General features: G+C 39.1%; 2 long non-coding RNA genes across 7 annotated transcripts in view; both read right to left on the bottom strand.

Annotated features, from left to right (window-relative positions):
- Positions 1 to 14,440, bottom strand: part of LOC122460194 — a 129,475-nt gene that overhangs the window by 69,744 nt on the left and 45,291 nt on the right. The window lies entirely within an intron of this gene.
- Positions 3,686 to 13,788, bottom strand: LOC122460195. The gene is made up of 2 exons (XR_006281329.1): positions 13,004 to 13,788; positions 3,686 to 3,834 (listed from the first exon to the last, which is right to left on the bottom strand). It is a non-coding gene; the product is annotated as an uncharacterized LOC122460195 (long non-coding RNA).

Genomic DNA, 14,440 nt, shown 5'->3' with positions numbered 1-14,440 from the left:
TAGCAAAGCACATACAGCAGTGTCCCTAGCAGCTTAGTTTCTATTATTTGTACCATCATTCTGACACAAGCGTTTACTCAAAAAAAAAAAAAAAAAAAAAAATCTTATGTAGAACGAAAGCATTTCAAATGCAAATTATGTTTCATTTTTAAATATTATTTTCAAAGCCACAATGACTTACGGTAAAAATCCAATTTATGATCAGTATGGCACACAATCTGAGATTAGTTCACAGCCAGTAGTGAGCTATATATGGCATCAAATATTTACCTTTTGCTACATAAACAATGGGATTGTGTCTAGTAGAAACCTTCTCTTTCACATCATGCATTTTATCCCAGAATACTACTGATATATTAAACAAACAGAATACTGACAATTAAACGTTATATAAACCACGTCCAAATATACCCACCCTGTTTAAAAATAGCCAATCATTAACAGGACTTAATTTTGTTTGGAACTTGCCCTATGATCTGGGTAGCAAAGTTTCTTCATGAATACATGAGAGTCCTCAGAGTTATTACAGCTCACCTTCTTAGTAGTTCTAATCCTGTAAACGTTTCTGATTTTTAAGAACACCAATAAGCACTTTTTTCATTTCTTCCATGCAAGGATCCATAGACAATTTACATACATTCACTATTTAAGCATCATAAACACCCTTGTGAGGAAGGCATAATTCTACTTATTTTGCCAAGGCGCTAAACCAAGGCAAAGAGGGTCAGATCCTCAGCTGATGTAAATTACCAAAGCTCCATTGATTTTAATGACAATTTACACCAGCTGAAGATTTGCCCAGTGACAAAGTAAATCAGCGACAGGGAACACAGGAGTTCTAGGTCCAATTCCCTGCTTTCATCACCAAATTGTCTCCTTATGTCTTCCTCAGTAAAGACTGCAAAGCCTTTGGAAAAAAATTGAGATCCATGGTATTTACAATAAAAAGTCACAAAGAGGGTTTTTTTTAAAAAATTAGTATGATAATACATTGGCCTGAGGAATAGCTGCAGACATTCTTTATACATTCTCTTTAACTAAAAATAATAAAAAGGTCTTCACTCCCAAAAATTGAATAGAAAAAAACCAATGTTTATTTACAAAACTGCTGGCTCACTATACCCCCCACACTGAAATTCCTATGAGACACAAAGATGCAAACAGTAATCTGAATTCCTAGCTCAGAGAGTTAAAGGAGAGGGATGATGATATGGCTCCACTGAAGATGATGGCACAACTCCCACTGACTTCAACAGAGTCAGGATTTCATCCAAGATATTTACTTGAATTCCTGTAGGTTATAGCTAATTACATTCATTGTAAAAAGGACAGAAGCTGCCAGTTTTAACGTTTGAAGATATCCAGCCACTTATTCAACTGATTTTCAGCTGTCTTTTTAAGCCCGATAAGATTTTCATCCATGAATATTAAAATCCAAATCGAGTGTACCAATATTTTATTTGGGTCTATAACTTTCTTGGTGCTGCATCTTAGGAAAGCTGTTTATCAAATATTCCCATTAAAAACATTCCTCATTACATCAATACAAAAATCCCATGGAAACCTAGTTAACCTGAAATGGACACTCCTTTGGTGATAACTTCGTATCTAAGTTTTATAAAACATGCCCACAACTAAAGAAACTAAAAGCCCCTGGTAAATGAATCAAATGATTATAGCAACAAAGGGTTCCTTTCTGTCTGTTTCATTAAACATTGCAGGAAAACTTACTTTTCTTGATAGAAAACAAATAGTCTAAAATACCATAATCTAACAACATTCCTCCTCTAACAAGCTGTGATTTCTGGCCTAGTCCTGCAAACCATTAATAGACTTCACTTAAATGGTTCCACTTAAGTCACTGGGACTATTTTTGAAGATACAGCTATACTACAGAGTGGTATGAACCTGGAGTGTGGAAACTTAAGAGGCAAGCTTAGAAGTGACTATTATGGATCTCAAGCATCAGTGGGATAGCCATGTTAGTCTGCATCCACAAAAACAATGAGAAGTCCGGTGGCACCTTAAAGACTAACAAATTTATTTGGGCACAAGCTTTCATGGGTAAAAAGCCCACTTCTTCAGATGCATGGAGTGAAAATTACAGATGCAGGCATTATTATACTGACACATGAAGAGAAGGGTGTTACCTTACAACTTACCTTGTAAGAGAAGGTAAGGTAACTCCCTTCTCTTCATCCCTTCTCAGTTACATGGTTCTAGCTATTATACTGCTTTGTTGTTTAAGACAGAATACTTGCATTGCTGCTGCTTATACATGTAGATCAATACAGTACCCAGACAGAGTTTTATTGAAGCAGAATGCTGACTGGATTCCAGCCTTCCAAGTTATTTGGATCAGAAGCATTCTTGTTGTCATAAGTTATTTAAAGTATTCTTCTTCACTGCTTGATGCCCTCGGACTTGTATTTAAGATAACGTAAAAGTCATTCTTCATTGGCAGGTCAGTTTCCTTGGCTGAATTGTGCTCTCATTATTATCCGAGCGAAGCCAGACAATCACTACATTCTCAAAAGAACTCACACAGAAAAATGTTAAAAGACAAAACCACCAAGTCATCTGTAGGTGAAACACTTTTCACAGAGTGTTTACTCTATGTCTGACTTCAGTCCTTGTCCTCATAAGAAACCTACACAAACACCTTCAAAAGATGAACCTGGGAGCTTAAATTCATAACTTTGCTGGACACTAAATATCCTGGTCTTAATAAAGACACTGGATTTATGGCTTATTACAACCCACTAACCTCCCTTTTTAGTCTATGGGCTTATCTACATTACCACTTAAGTCGACGTAAGTTATCGCTCGGGTGTGAAAAAGTTGCATTGACTTCAACCGGTGTCCACACCACGTATGTCAGCGGGAGACACTCTCCCGCCAACATCGCTTCTGCCTCTAGTTGAGATGGAGTAATTATGCTGACAGAAGAGCGCTCTCCTGTCAACCTAGCACGTCTTCACCGGAAGCGCTACAATGGCACAGCTACACCAGTGCATTCTAAGGACTTGTCTAAACTAGGGAATTTTGTACCAGTCTAACTAGAATCAGTGTAAATTTGTGATTTACCCCCAGTAACTTACCGGGGGGGGGGGGGCGGGAAATCACACTGGTCTTACACTCAGACAGCCCATCTACACTGGAGATTTGCATCAATGGAACTACAGCAGTACCAAAAATAAGGCACTCCCCTCCCTAGAGGATTTAAACGAAAGCTATGAGATGCCTTAATATTGGCAATTCAAGAAATTAGGGGTTTTGAGCAGGCAGGTATTTTCTACTTCAGAACTGGTCCTGACTTCACAAGCTTTTAGACTGTGTGGTGAACCAAAGTGTTTCCAGATCTTTTGTTTATCTTATCAGACAAACCAATTTTAGCTCCACCCTGGCTGTGGGCCTGCAGAGAGTGGGTGTATTTCATAGTATTTCAGAGTCTGCACAGCCTTTGTTCCTGGAAGATATATGCTTTCCTTTTGAAAGGGAGGCCTCTGCAGGACCTGCAGTTTTCCTTTACACAGAGATAGACTTCTATTCCTGAGGTATCTTGGGAAGAGATAATGGGGTATCTATATCATCCCTTCAGGTATACTGAGAAATGTACCTTTAACTATTTGAATTATAATTTATACCCACTCATTTAAAGTCATGATTTTAAAAAAAAAAAAAAAAATCTTTAGAATACCATTTCATATTGTAACAATAAATTGGGCCCATGCTACAGCAATGTTCCATGGCTACATCAAACATTCCACTGTAATGTCCTAGCATGAACTGAGCCAGAAGCAACGAAGCATGGGAGGAATGGACATCACAGACCTTAAAAAAATGCTATTAATTTAATAGTGTGCTTAATGAACCTCTATGCTCTGAGATCTAAAAATCTCTGGGAAAGTCAGCTTTAAGATAAACAAAAGAAAAAAAATTAAGTCATTTTAAAAAAGTGCTCTGCAGAGGAAAATTAGAACTGGTCAGGAATTTCCCATTAAAATGTTTTTTCAATTGAAAATTTCATTTCTGTAAAATTCCATGCGGAAAATGTTGATTGTCTAATTTTTTTTTAAACTGAGAAAATAGAAATTAAATATTTTGTTTCAGTTGGATTCAATCCAAAAAACACAACACATTTTGGACCAGTTCAACCTGAACTGAAACATCAAACCAAATCAAAATGTTTCAGTTCTTGTCAGTTCAACATTAATCTATATCCTTCTGAGCTGCCACAGAGCTCCATGGGAGTCCCATGACCATATAGCATCATGAGATGTAGTCTGGGCAGGCAGCATAAGACACCCAAACTACAGCTCCCACGAGTCACCATGGCAGCTCAGTGGATGCAGTTTAACGGCAAACTGACTCAAAATTAAATGTTTCTATTCAATTTCACAAATAATAAAAATACTTCAGTATGAGAATGTTGAAATGTTTCGACATTTCTCAAACTTTTAATTCTGAAAGTATTGAGATTTGGACTTTTCATCCAGATTCAGGATGAAAATGGCAAAACATTGGAATTTCCTATGAGATGGGCCTTGGATTTTTTTTTTTTAAATTAGCTCTAATGAAAAGCAAATATTCACCTCATCAGCGTGCAATGAATAAGAGAAGTCTCACAAACAAAATGTAGGCAGATTAGACTGAATCCTGACCTCAGGTCACACTGTTGTCAGTCTGAAATAACTCAATAAGTCAGTGGCATTTGTACAGATTTTTACCAGTGTAACCGAGAACAAAACTAGGCTGTTTGGTTGGGTTTTTTAAACCAAATCATGAAGTAGCAAATAGGATATGGATAGTATTCTTTAAATAAATGTAACCTGCTAGTGGCATTAACCCTGTTCTATATTTTAGAAGCTGTCAGAAACCAGCAAGGGCAGCAGTATGTATATAACTAGGCCTTGTGTGTTAATATATAGTTAGTAAAACATTGGTATTTGGAACCTACATGGCTTCTACACAAGAACAATAGGAAAAGAGCAAAAGACAATTCATGGCAAATCTATCTTGCTCTGATCCTGCAGAAGTTATCAAAGTGATATCACAATTACCCACAAAACTATGAAAGCCTGAAAAGGGCCAGGTAGATAGGGATTTATACACACACTATATATACACTATTTATTTATATATAAGTAGTGGTGTACAACTCAGTTTTCAAGATTTCTTTCAAAATGCTCAATAATAGTAATAATAATACTTCATATATAGTATCTCTCAGGCCTGACTCTGATCTCACACGAACACATACCTGGAGTAACTCCACTGAAGAATAAAATAAATAAATAAATAAATAAAATCAAATCAAACAATGGAATTATACTGTGTTTGCACCACTGAAAGTGAAATGAGAATCAGGCCTATCCTCTGTCACATCCCTTGTACTAGCTCTATCCTTCAGCAGGATTTCTGGAGTTTAAAGAATTGGCAATATATACCAGAGAAATCATTGGGGCTGAAGTTCCCCCCTTTTCAAAGGCCCAGCACAAGGCCTATGCACCATTTAAATCCTCTGAATGGGATTTGCTGGGCTTCTGTACAAGGAAGAAATTCACTCCTGTATATTAAATATGAGACCTCTCTTCTCTTAAACAGCCACCAGGTACTTTACTAGCAGTGGAGAAGGACTTACTCAGCTATGCAGTTCTCAAGTGCAGGAATGCATATTTCAGCAAAATAGTCAGTACCAATAATTTCATCCCTTTTTACTATTTTAAAAAAAAAAAGTGTGTAGATTGAGGAATTCAGTTTTCTCAAAGAGTTATTTGGTCCCTGGCATTAGCAGAAGCTAGATCCCTTTCTGCAAAGATTTGGTCTTTCAGGCGCTGTCTTGTGAATGCCTGAATTGAAGCATTCCGAGTGTACAGGGCTGTTCCTCTCTATCCTAAGTCCCTTCACCTTTTTGGCCTTAGAACAGGATAGTTGAAATGTTTGCAGACCATACTTGGCAGGAATGAAATCTCATGTGTCCTGGTATAATGAACTTTGACCATCAAGACCTACTGAGAACTCCAGTTAAAGTTGAAATGATCTTTCTTTCATCAGTCCCCTTCTGCCTATATTTTCTCCTTGGCTAGACAAAGGTTTCCATGAGTATTTGAGTTCCCACTGTGTGCTGTTTGGGTGTGCTCTCTATCCCGGTCTGTACCAGTTTACCAGAGTAAGATGTTACTGAGTTGGGAGCTCTGAAATGAAGGAGCCTCAGCACAGCGAGACAGGCTGAAGTAAGCCTAACTTTTAATGTCCTGTATTTGGAGGGCTATGTTTGTTTGGATTCACTCGTCAAGGGACAGGACACTGCATTCATTTATTAGTTAATTATAATAAATAACTATTTCTGGAGGAATTACCAGTTTTAGATTTTATTCCATTACTCCCAATATCTGAAGGGATGATTAGACGGAACACCCTTCAGAGCCCATCAGCCCTTCTCCTACATCAGCCATATGACTTTTGTGACTATCTGTGGAGCTGCCATTACTGGATCAGACCCAGGAACTAAACACTGGTCTTGGATAGAATAGCCAGAGCAGGTCAAAACTGTTGACCCCAAAACTGTTCCCACTGAAACATGGGTTTCACCAGCATTGAAGTGTGTTGAGGGGGAAAGGTAAATGCTGGCAATGCAGTCCAATTTTTGGACAGGACATTTCTAAATAAAACTTAATTTCAAATAGACATTTCAAATATATTGAAACATTTTTTCTGATCAAATCTGAAAACTTTTGTTTCCACCAAAAATGTTCAAAATTTTAATTCAGCATTTTCCAATTTGAAATTTTTCTGAACTATCTTCCCAAAATGTGTTCACTATTTTGATTTCTCATTTCTGGACAAAAACATATACTGAACTATCAGAGTTTTCCAACCAGCTCTACAAAGCACTAACAATAGGGCCACTGGACAGTCCCTGGTCTACAACATAGTTCGACTTCTGTCAGCCTCATGCTGCAATGCTCTGCTCCCCTCCCCTCCCTCCCCTCCCCACACACACACACACACCCCTCATTCCCAGCCACCCAGCAGCCTCTCCATTGGATTGCCTTCCTCCAACTCTGTTTCTGTGTTCCCATTAGAAAGCAGCAGCTTGTTCTTTTTCTCTACACTCAGAGAATCTACTCTGCACCTGTCTGCTCAGCTCCTTTCCATTTCTGAGCATTCAGTTTGCTGTACCCCTCCCTGCTCTGAGCCTGCATCTGCATCTTTTAAACATTGTACAAATATTTATTCTCACAACACCCTAGAGAGATAGAGACTAACTACCTTTTTTCAGTGACTAGCACAATGGGACGCAATCTGATTGGGGACTCTAAATGCTTCTAGAGTACTAATATTTTTCTGAAAAAGAAATTAGTAGTATCCCCATTTTACATATTGAGACACTGAAGCACAACAAGGTTAAACAAGCTGCCCTAATTCACATGGCAAGGCAGTTCAGAGTTACGATTAGAGTTCTCGTGCTGCTGCTCTATCCTCAGACCATCAGACTTTGCTGCTTTAAAGATGGGGAAGGGGCCTGTGTGAGAACTGATACAAGGAACAAGGGCCTTTCCTCTTGATTTTCAGAAATTGTTTTATCTCCCAGCTGTGTTTCTTACTCTTTCAGATGGGAATATTCCCCCCCCCCCCCATTTTACAAAGCAAGTGGCACCACTCACAGCCACAGATAAAATTGTCAAACATTCAGAACAAAAGAGGGTTCAGCTAGTGTTGGCTGGAGAAATTTGACCAAAAAAAATCATATTTCTTCAGAATATGAGGTTTCATCAAAATGTAAATGGTTTTGCAAAATCAGGTTGCTTTCTCCAGAATTTCATTTTGGAACAAAACAAAAGAAATTTGATACTTTGGAATGAAATGTTTTGAATTTTCATTTTGAAATGACTGTTTCAAAATTTTTATTATTATAATATACAATATTACATTACATATTAGAACACAAAATAAAAAAGTCAAAGTTGACAAAAATTAAACATTTCAAATGTCCTGAAAAAGAAACAAAAAAGTTACTCAATTTTCCTTCATGGAAAATTTTGAAATTTTAATTTTCTTACCCTCCGATTGGGATGAAGCCAAATTTCAATATCTCAAAATCTTTTGCAAATTGTAACTTCTATCCTGTACACAAGTCCGGATACCATAGGTATACTACAAAAATCTTGCATTTGATACTGCATATATTTAATTTACAGATTGTTAAGAGATCAGTTACCCGGTTTGCATGTGCAAAAATAGAGTGATGAGGTTAGATGGGAGAGGGTGCACATAGGTTTTACTCATTAGTCCTCTGTTCAGAATATCTGACCTGTAATGCAAAGGAGCATCTCAGGTAACAGCAATGTCACAAGCTTTCCATTAAAATCAAAGTGGCCCACTCATATCGAAACTCTTACCCTGAAGAATTACACATCAGGGTATTACAAAGCATCTAGGAAAATGTCTAGCTAGCTTTTTGCACTCCTCTTCTATATATAAAACAGCTGAAATTGTGTTTTATTTTAAAAAGTTGCCCAATAGCTGAATGCTTCAATGATAAGTTTCAGACTGGAGCCAAGTTTGGAGACAAATTTATAAGCATTGGGGGGCGAGGGCTAGAAAGAACAAATTTTTAAGTTAAAGTAATACACTAATACTCCAATATTTATGGGGGGAAAAAAAATCCAAAACAGCACAAAATGGTGATTGAGGTAGAGAGACCATAAGGACTAAAAAGTGTTATATTTGTGGAAAAAAATATCTTCCTATGTAAATACCACTTCACATGAAGAAAATAAAAGTACCTCTTATTATTAGTAATAAGATTACTATAATGCCATCATTATATCACTATTGAGATGTAGCCATTTGACCGAAGCAACATGACAGATTTTTAAGGCTGAAGATTGAAGAATAAGTTACTCTTTAAAGGTCCAGATAATTAGAATCTGTGCCTGGACACCAGGGTTAACACACTCAAACTTGAGTTACATGAGGTCTTAATAAACATATGTGGTTAGGCCCACAGTTTGACATTTCCTTCAAAAGAGGACACCTGCAGCAGTAGCAGTGTCCCAAGCATTTCAGGAGGCCATTGGTTCAGGAGAGAACCAGTGTCTGTAGCCCCTATATGCGGCAGGCAAGATGGTCTATCATCATGTGGTTAGAGTACCGGACTGATGCTTGGGAAATCCAGGTTCATTTCCTAGCTATACCACAGGCTTCTCTGTGTGGCCTTGGTCAAGTCATTTAGTCTCTCTGTACCCCAGCTGTTAAAATGGGGACGACAGCACTGCTTTACCTCTAGGGGCTGCCCAGTGAACTTCATCAATGTTTGTGAGGTATTTGGGTGCTATGGTGATGGAGGTCAAATGCATACTGAGATGGAGAAGTGTACCATTGCATTCTCCCAGATAGAGCACCAAGGAAATTCCTCTCTTCTAAACTAACTCTTCTCTGGCTCTAAACATTTAATATTCTCTAAAACACAATTTTTTTCCTTGTTCTTCTCTGTGTGTTTTCCTGTGGTTTGCATTATCATCATTTGCTATATAAAACAGGCAGGTGTCTCATCCATTCTCGATCTCCAGATCCAATCACCTCACACTGCTCTGCCATCATAGAGGGAGCGACACAAGCAAATCTCTTCACCACCTAAACAAATCCCACTAATTAAAGAGGAGGGGTGCCTTACAAGAGTCAGTCAATTGAGCCTACATGGTTAGTTTGGGTTTACTAGGAATTACAAGAGGCCACAGCAGACTGGTTCAGATTCAAGGAAAGGAGGAATATGAATATCCAAAACTAAGTTTTATCTGCTGTACACACTTTAAAAAAAGTTCTAGAAAGCATTTGGTAATATTGATGTTTATAGATCTGAAGAGCACCACAGATCTCACTTAGGCACCACATTACACAGCGATAGCCGTGCTTGTCAGTGAAAATAGAAATGCTGTTATGGAGCTCCTCCCTAATGGGTGGGTTCATCAATCAAATTCTGTACTGATTAACACCCAAACCATCTCTTCGACCTCAGCAGGATTACACAGGTTACAAGGTAGCACAAAATTTGGCCCTGTAACTCTAAGTAGCCACAAAAAAAAACAATGTTCTGCTCTAAGCCAAAAAGACAACTCTGAAGGAAAACTGAGGGCTAATCTCCTGTATAGTAGCCCTCTCATAAATGGAAACATTTCAGCTACTTATTGAGTAGCACCTACCTGTGCAGAAAGGAAAAGAGTACTTGTGGCACATTAGAGACTAACAAATTTATTAGAGCATAAGCTTTCGTTGAGCTACAGCTCACTTCATCGGATGCATTTGGTGGAAAAAACAGAGGAGAGATTTATATAACACACCACCGAGAACATGAAACAATGGGTTTATCATACACACTGTAAGGAGAGTGATCACTTAAGATAAGCCATCACCCACAGCAGGGGGGGGAAAGGAGGAAAACCTTCCATGGTGACAAGCAGGTAGGCTAATTCCAGCAGTTAACAAGAATATCAGAGGAACAGTGGGGGGTGGGGTGGGGGGGAGAAATAGTTTTACTTTGTGTAATGACTCATCCATTCCCAGTCTCTATTCAAGCCTAAGTTAAGTGTATCCAGTTTGCAAATTACTTCCAATTCAGCAGTCTCTCGTTGGAGTCTGTTTTTGAAGCTTTTTTGTTGAAGGATAGCCACTCTTAGGTCTGTGATCGAGTGACCAGAGAGATTAAGTGTTCTCCAACTGGTTTTTGCTGACTTAGAACAACGCTTCCTCAGCTCTCGTCCCCTAATGCCCCTACTCTACTTGCGCTACATTGATGACATCTCATCATCTGGACCCATGGAAAAGAAGCTCTTGAGGAATTCCACCATGATTTCAACACTTCCATCCCACCATCAACCTCAGCCTGGACCAGTCCACACAAGAGATCCACTTCCTGGACACTACGGTGCTAATAAGCGATGGTCACATAAACACCACCCTATATCGGAAACCTACTGACCGCTATTCTACCTACATGCCTCTAGCTTTCATCCAGATCATACCACTCGATCCATTGTCTACAGCCAAGCGCTACGATATAACCGCATTTGCTCCAACCCTCAGACAGAGACAAACACTACAAGATCTCTATCATGCATTCCTACAACTACAATACCCACCTGCTGAAGTGAAGAAACAGATTGACAGAGCCAGAAGAGTACCCAGAAAGTCACCTACTACAGGACAGGCCCAACAAAGAAAACAACAGAATGCCACTAGCCATCACCTTCAACCCCAACTAAAACCCTCTCCAACGCATCATCAAGGATCTACAACATATCCTGAAGGACGAGCCATCACTCTCTCAGATCTTGGGAGATAGAACCAGTCCTTGCTTACAGATAGCCCCCCAATCTGAAGCAAATACTCACCAGCAACCACACACCACACAACAGAACCACTAACCCAGGAACCTATCCTTGCAACAAAGCCGTTGCCAACTCTGTCCACATATCTATTCAGGGGATACCATCATAGGGCCTAATCACATCAGCCACACTATCAGAGGCTCGTTCACCTGCGCATCTACCAATGTGATATATGCCATCATGTGCCAGCAATGCCCCTCTGCATGTACATTGGCCAAACTGGACAGTCTCTACATAAAGAATGAATGGACACAAATCAGACGTCAAGAATTATAACATTCAAAAAACCCGTTGGAGAACACTTCAATCTCTCTGGTCACTCGATCACAGACCTAAGAGTGCTATACTTCAAAAAAAAAAAAGCTTCAAAAACAGACTCCAACGAGAGCCTGCTGAATTGGAATTAATTTGCAAACTGGATACAATTAACTTAGGCTTGAATAGAGACTGGGAATGGATGAGTCATTACACAAAGTAAAACTATTTCCCCATGGTATTTCTCCCACCCCCCCCCCCCCACTGTTCCTCTGATATCTTGTTAACTGCTGGAATTAGCCTACCTGCTTGTCACCATGGAAGGTTTCCTCCTTTTCCCCCCCTGCTGTGGGTGATTGGCTTATCTTAAGTGATCACTCTCCTTACAGTGTGTATGATAAACCCATTGTTTCATGTTCTCTGTGTGTGTGTGTGTGTGTGTGTGTGTGTGTGTGGTGTGTATATAAATCTCGCCTCTGTTTTTTCCACCAAATGCATCCGATGAAGTGAGCTGTAGCTCACGAAAGCTTATGCTCTAATAAATTTGTTAGTCTCTAAGGTGCCACAAGTACTCCTTTTCTTTTTGCGAATACAGACTAACACGGCTGCTACTCTAATGCCTGTGCAGAGTTATCAGTATCTAAAAATCAGTTTTCAGCAATGATACTTGAACCTGTGCCCTTTTTATTTCTACTGGTACCTTTCGCTTTACAAACATCATTGACTTAAAATGTATTCCAATCCAAATTCATAATTTGTCATACTTCTTTCCTTAAGTCAATCCTGAGGTCCCGAGCACCTGCATCTCCCACTGAACTCAATGGGGCTTACAGGTTCTAGGCCAAATCCTGAGATTTGCCAGTCTCCTGCTGCAAGTCTGTACCATTGCTCACCCAGTATATTTGATTGATTGTAAAATATCACACATACCTAACAGCTCAATATGATTAATAATGAGGAAGAAGGCACTTGAGGCAAATATATATTATTACATCCATCTTACAGTTGGGTAAACAGGGACACAAAACAAATGATTGGCCTAAGACTACATAGTCTCTGAAGAACACTTAGAAGTTCTGACTTTTAGTCCCCTGATATAAGCAATGGATCAGTGCCTCTCATAAAGCACAAGGAGACGTTGCAGAAGCTCAGCTCAGATGGAAGGAAGGAGTGGGTAAAAGAAATGGAGGAGCTTTTTTAATTGATGAGCAAGTTCTGCCACTAGGCTGTCCTCTGTCTCATTCAGAACGCCTCAGACACCCTCCCCCCTCCCCTCCCCCAGTTTACACTTCTGGACTCTGGATCTTTTAGGAGGATTCAGCACTTCTCTTTCCAGCTTTTGATATAAAACGTACCTTTGCTGTAACTTGAGAGGAAGCATTGTCTATGGTGACAGTTTGGGATTGAGTTAAGAGTTCGCTTCCTGGCTGTGCCACAGGCTTTGCTGTGTGACACTTTCCCCAGCCTGTAAAGAGAGAATACCCGCTATCCAGGAATGAGCTGAGGCTTAATTCACTCACTCTGTAAAGTGTTTAGCTTTTCTGTAGCATCAACTAAAATCTAAAGTATTATTAGTTGCTCAGTGCCGGGCTGACCTCCTACAGGAGGACATGGAAGGAGGAAGTGCAGCCCATGAGCAGCCCTCCATTTAGTACCTGGGTTAGCAGCTCTGGAAAAAACTGCACTGGTTTGTAAATTAATTTTGAAAGATATGAAAAAGGTGCAAAATCACCAGTTACCCAAGAATGTTTTCAAAGCTAAGCTGAAAACCTCCAGGTAGGAGAAAAAGTTACAAATGGCAGCTTTTGGATGCAACGTGTCCAGCTCAAAAGCTGTAGCTTTTCAATTCTATTTTCCTCTGCTTTCGTTCAAATCTACTGTAGTAAACAGTTTTGTTTTTTTTTCAAAAGTCTAACTAGTACGGGGAATTTAACCAGCTGCAGAATTGAAACAGCTTAATAAGATATATTACTGAGAAATACAATTCCTGGAACTCATTCACAGTGTTGCTATCTATTGCTTAGTAATACAGTAAGTGACTTTTCAATATTTTTTGAGGTTTCCGGTAAATATATTTGGCTAAGTGCCAGAGCTTAAAAATCTAAAACAGGTTCTTGCATGTTTTATTGATCTAAATTTACACAGGCTCAGTTCATAGTAGGAGTTGAATATTAAGCATGTTTGAAGGGGGATTTGAAAATGATGCTGTCCAGAAAATGTTTGCATTATTTCTAATTTTTAAAACGGTGCTAGGAACAGGTCAGTTATCAATGGAGAGCTACCTCAGACAGCATGAACAAAGAAGTGTACTGAGAGTTAGACTCAACTATGCTTCGTTCTCATGTGATTTCAAATGGATCATGGATTTACACCGAACATTAAATTGTATATTATTTCTCTTTTGTTCATTTCAACTCAAATGGCTTCTAGGGCTGTTACTCCATGTAGGTTCCCTGTAGCATTCCAGACTTTCTAATCAGAGAGGTTCTTTCTTATTCCCCACCCTGTAAGGATCCAAGCAAAGCCCATATTTAGCTTTACACAATCATGTAAGTGTATCTCCTTCACAGTGAAGGAGTCCTACTCCACCTTCCCAACTACCACAGAGGCAGGGTAATATTTTCAAGTGTGCCTAGCAACTTAGGAGTCAGAGTCCCACTGACTTTCAAACAGTTTTATTCCATTGGGAGTGGAGAGGAGTTTCAAACTCCTCAGTGACTTTTGAAAATAGGACTTAGCCACTTTTGGAATTTGACCCCATAGTCATTAAGTGTTCATCAGTAACATACAGT

Source organism: Dermochelys coriacea, chromosome 5 (genome assembly GCF_009764565.3).
Source record: "Dermochelys coriacea isolate rDerCor1 chromosome 5, rDerCor1.pri.v4, whole genome shotgun sequence".
NCBI classification, from domain to species: domain Eukaryota; kingdom Metazoa; phylum Chordata; order Testudines; family Dermochelyidae; genus Dermochelys; species Dermochelys coriacea.
The sequence above is the reverse complement of the archived record's forward strand: the minus strand, read 5'-3'. Positions and strand labels throughout refer to the sequence as shown.